Source organism: Gopherus flavomarginatus, chromosome 17 (genome assembly GCF_025201925.1).
Source record: "Gopherus flavomarginatus isolate rGopFla2 chromosome 17, rGopFla2.mat.asm, whole genome shotgun sequence".
Lineage (NCBI taxonomy): Eukaryota > Metazoa > Chordata > Testudines > Testudinidae > Gopherus > Gopherus flavomarginatus.
Genome location: NC_066633.1, coordinates 19454757 through 19460166, shown reverse-complemented (window position 1 = coordinate 19460166; position 5410 = coordinate 19454757).

Sequence of the window (5410 nt, the reverse complement as noted above, 5' to 3'; positions counted from 1 at the left end):
CAAATGGGGTCCAGTTTGTTCCTGGGGTAACTCCACTGAAGCTGAAGGAATCTAGCCAGGGATGTTGTACAAACTTGTTCTAATGAAAGCTCAGAGGCTGGAGAATCCAGTAAATTCTATTGAAAATAGCCAAAGCTCTTGGATTTCTATTGTCATGAGTTCTTATCTGCTTTGGGGCCTATGAGAAATAAGCAAGGAGGTGGATTGATGATGACCACATCACAAAACCCCCACCTTCACAACTGAGCCCCTTGTTGGGACTCCTGAAGGAGAGACACTAATTTCTAAAGAGAAGCATGTATTTGTTTTGCTTCTCAATTAATGCACAATACAATTTTAAATGCCAGGTAGAGGGGTCTTATTGACAAGTGCACAGAATATAAAGCTTCATTTGCAGTGCAGCAGCATGGAATGCAATCAAGTATCTTAACACAGTGCTCCTACAGCATCGCCTTTAAACTTTCCAGCTTTACCCTTGATAATAATACAATGACATCATATAAGGAAACACTAAGAATATTGTAGTCATGTCACTTAGCTGCAAAGTTTTTAAGGATGATTACAGCCTGCTGTGCTGGTTAGAAGAGCTTCTCTGATATGGGAAGAGAAAATTACATGTTGCATAAGAATCAACTACCGTACTTCTTGTAAGACACTTGCCTATAGGATATGGACTTCTTACCTGGAGTCATAAACTGGTAGTCTGCAATGGTTTGATATCGCTGCTTCTCCAGATCTTCAGGGGTCAGCCTTTACCCAGAAAACAAGACAGGGAAAGCATCAGACTTAGACCAAGTATTCTCACACCTGAACCTGAGAAGAGGTGAAAAGCAGCTGACCAGACCTGAGTATGAAATCTTTTCACCTATGCTACTCTCTACCCGCTACTCAGATCATAGCAACTACATGTACCCAATGCGAGGGTGTGAACGTTGAAGGAGAAGGGTGGCGTTTGTATCAAGAACATATAAAATACAATTTCAAAAGCTTAAAGGGTGTTTTCTACCCTGAAAAGCAACTCAAAAAATAGCAGGACAGGTTCCAGGGCAGGGGTAGGCAAACTATGGCCCGCGGGCCATGTCTGGCCTGCCAGCCCATTTTAATCCAGTCCTCAAGTTCCTGCTGGGGAGCGGGGTCGGGGGCCGCACCACGCACCGTGGCTCCTGGAAGCAGTGGCATGTCCCCCCTCGGGCTCCTACGTTTAGGGGCAGCCAGGGGGCTCTGCACGCTGCCCCACCCACAGGTGCTGACTCTGTAGTTCCCATTGGCCAGGAACTGAAGCCAATGGGAGCCGCAGGGGTGGCACCTGGGGACTGGGCAGTGCACAGAGCTGCCTGGCCACTCCAGAGCCGGAGCAGGGACATGCCGCTGCTTCTGCGAGCTGCTTGACGTAAGTGCTGCCCAGAGCCTGAACCCCTGACCCCTCCTGTGCCTTAGCCCTGATCCCTCTAAACCCCTCAGTCCCAGCCGGAGCACCCTCCTGCACTCCAAACCCTTCATCCTGAGTCCCACCCCAGAACCTGCACACCCAGCCAAAGCCCTCGCCCTCCCACACCTCAACTCTCTGCCCCAGCTCGGAGCCCCCTTCCGCACTCTGAACTCCTTTTTTCTGGCCCCACCCTAGAGCCCTCACCCCCATCTGAACCCCAATTTCATGAGCATTCATCACCCGCCATACAATGTCCATACCCAGATGTGGCCCTCGGGCCAAAATGTTTGCCCACCCGTGCTCCAGGGCCATGTCTGTTCTCTCAGTGACATGCTATCAAATTTGCTCAGTTTACAAGTAAAAAGATGGTTTCTCTAGCTACCAACCCTCCCTGAGTCAAGGGGGCTCTTCCTGATTCACACACCATCCCACAGGAATAATTCTCCAGCTGGAACTCAGTGTACGTAGCTGATGATGCTTTGGCCACACGAATTCAGCTCCCTCTCCCAAAATTGCTCTGCAGGGTTAACAGGAGTAAAAACTTCTTTGTTGTTAAGTGAACACAGTGGCAATGCCTCAGAGACGTGCAAGAAGATCTGATGTGATGCTATTTTTTTAGTCAGTATAATTGCATTTAATAGGTAGCACATTGGCACAAAACTGAAAAGAATTGCTGCTCTTCAGATAAATACTTGGCCATTGGTCTATTCTTCCGTTATAGTCTATAAGACAATCAGTTAAGAACATGTTCAGAAGAGTGTATTACCTCTTATTCTCCCCAAATCTCCTGAAAGCACTGTGTCTTTGAGCTGGTGATGGCTGTAAGTGGGGCCTTCTGTAGGCCACACTTCTGTCTTCACCTCTTGTCACAGGACTGTACAGCTTTCCCTGCAGTTAGAAAGGAAAAAAGATGGGTAAGAAAAGGTCAAATGTATTTCCAGATTACATGAATCCCCATGAAACACAAAGGAAGAATCAAATTCAGGGAAGTTGGACAGAGTATTTGTTGGTGGCAGACTCTTAATTGTACTCGTCTTGCAAACAATACCGTGTTCTGACGTTAAAATGAAGGCATTTGTGGCAAGAGATTATTAATGGGATAAGAAAACCTTCACCTCTAGGTCACCACTTCAAATCCTCCTCTTGCAGGCAAGAGCCAAAAGTTGTTCCCATCTGATGGGCTATATGCAATGGGTTTGATGGTCTCAGTCCAATCCCTAGTTAACAGCTGACCACCTAATTACAAAGCTCCTAGCACAATAGGACTCCTTGTTGGCAATCCCTGCAGAGGCCAAAGACAGAACAGGCCATGGAGACTGACCTACCTTCACGCTCACTAGACATGGTCCCACCACAACAGGGTGGAAACCTGTGAAGACGTGATGGTGGGAATGTGGTTAGCACCACTGCTGCTGATGGTGTATCATTCTGGTGTTCTTCGAGGAATTCAGATTTGAATACACGCTTTCTCCAGCAATAAAGGGTTGATATGTATATATTCTACGGAGGTACTTACACTTCCAGAGTTTTGTTTGATTGCTGGCTTTGGGGGAGCACTGTAGCATCTGGATTCTGCAGGTATCTTGGAGTGAGACCCCAGTGGGCTACCAGAGTAGTTACTCCGCCCACTCTGTCGGTTCTGTATAAACATCCTGTGTGAGAAACTAAACATGTTTCCAGTTCTTTAATATATAAGCCAAATTAATCCCTGTCGTAACCCAATGGTTTCAATTGGCCTACACCAGGGACAAACGTAGCCCAATGTTTTCAGTGTAGCAAAGTTGTTTTCCTCTAAAACATGAATATTACAAATAAGTGAGGGGAACATGAGCAGCTCACCCAGGCAGGGCCAGTGCAACCATTTAGGTCGCCTAGGGCACTAGGATTTGGGGGGCAACATTTTCTTTGGCAGTGACCACGGCAGCCGAATCTTCAGCCACCCTGGTCGCTGCCAGCATTTAGGCGGAGGGAGCTGGGGCAGGGGGGCACGGGGAGGGCCGCCTGCAGCAAGTAAGGGGGGAGCGGCATGCAGGGGAACTCCCCACCCCAGTTCACCCCTGCCCCGCCTCCTCCCCGAGCACACCGTGGCTACTTCACTTCTCCCGCCTCACAGGCTTGTAGCGCCTATGCTGACTGGCACCGCAAGCATGGGAGGTGGGAGAAGTGAAGCAGCGAAGGGGTGCTCATGCGCAGAGCAGGGGTGAGCTGGGTGCCTCAGGATGGAGGGTGGGGGATGGGAAGTGGCCCAAGGGGTGCACCTCAGGGCAGAGGGGGGGAGTTGTTGTGGGGGGGACTTCTCAGGGTGGGGGCGCAAGGTGGAAGTTTTGCCTAGGGCGTAAAACACCCTTGCTCCGGCCCTGCACCCAGGTTGCTGTTTGATTAGCTATCTTAACAGTGAGTTTTGCCTTTGTAGGTGAGGTCTGTGTGTTGCAGCTTGGGGTTTGTGAGGCTTTCATGCTATTCTTCTGAAGTCTTAGTAAGCAATCTGATTAGCACCCCGTGTGATTTATGGAACAATGAATGACATGGCTTGAAAGCACTGCACCCACAAGGTATTTTTTCCAACTCAAGACTTCAATTATACTGTTTTCTAAGTGGAAGGACTTAGTGCGGCTGGTGGTAGCTTCTAGGGAGCTTGAAGGTAAATGAGTTCTGGCCTCACTGCACACCCAAGGTAAGTGCCGGTCTAAATTTGGTATTGGACTGAATGTAAGTATCAACTAAGAGACAGCAGGGCTACCTGCCACATCTCTTATCTCCTCCTCTAGTGGTAACTAGACCCAAATCACCCTCCACATGAGAGAGAAATAGCCACTGCAAAAAAGACAGTGACAGGACATAATAGGTCCTTCACTGAATCCCATTGCTCTGACCCCATTCAGACTTCCCTGTACCCCAGCACTTCCCCATTGCTGACACCCCATTGTGCATGGCACTGCTCAAGCCTCAGAAGCGATGGGATTTAAGAAGGATGGTGCCTCTAACTAGCAGGGAAATCCCTGAGCACAGGGGAGTGCAAACGAGACTGCAGCAGTCAGACCAGAGGAGAAGCGACTGGGTGTTGCCACCATCTGAAAACTGGGGACTTGGTGGCATTTTGGCAGGGATTCTGAACTTCTCTGAGTGCTCAAATACCTGAAAGCAGCAGGAACTAGTGTATCAGAGAAATACAGGGCTGACTTTGGTCCCAGACCATTTTCTCAAAGTAGCTGGGCACACTAATGTGTTCGTTCCACAGGGATTTCTGCACGTTAACCACTATGTCGACGCTGGCCCTGGAGGTGTAATTTCCAGATTGGGCAGGCAAACCAGCGCTAGCTCTGATTGAACAAGCACACAAAAAATAGAAGTGCTGCTGCGGGGGTGCAAGAACTCGGAGGGTTTAGCCAGGGCCGGCGCTACCATTTAGGCGACCTAGGCAATGGCCTAGGGCGCCAGAATTTTTGGGGGGCGCTATTTTGCTGGGGGGGGCAGCACGCGAGTCAGGTGGAACTACCACAGTCATGCCGGCGGACAGTCCGCTGCTGGAAAGGCTCCGGTGGAGCTGCCGCAGTCATTTCAGCGGACAGTGCGCTGGTCTAAGGGCTCCGGTGGACCTACCGCAGTCATGCCTGCGGCAGGTCCACCGGAGCCTTTAGACCAGCGGACCGCCCGCCGGCATCACTGCGGCAGCTCCACCGGAGCCTTTCCAGCAGTGTACCGTCCGCCGGCATGACTGTGGTAGGTCCACCGGACCCGCGGGGGGCGGCGAAATGGCCGTCCGCCTCAGGTGTCAGAAACCCTGGCGCCGCTCCTGGGTTTAGCCAACCTGCATCTGATTCCATCCGAGACCCTCAGTACATACTCGGGCGGGCTAACCTGTTCCACTGCAGTCACACTCCTATTTTTTGAGCTAGTGTGGGTATGTCTGCTCAAGCTGGAAATTACACCTTCCCACTGCAGTGCAGATGTACCCTCAGAGAATGAGATAATATAAATGCA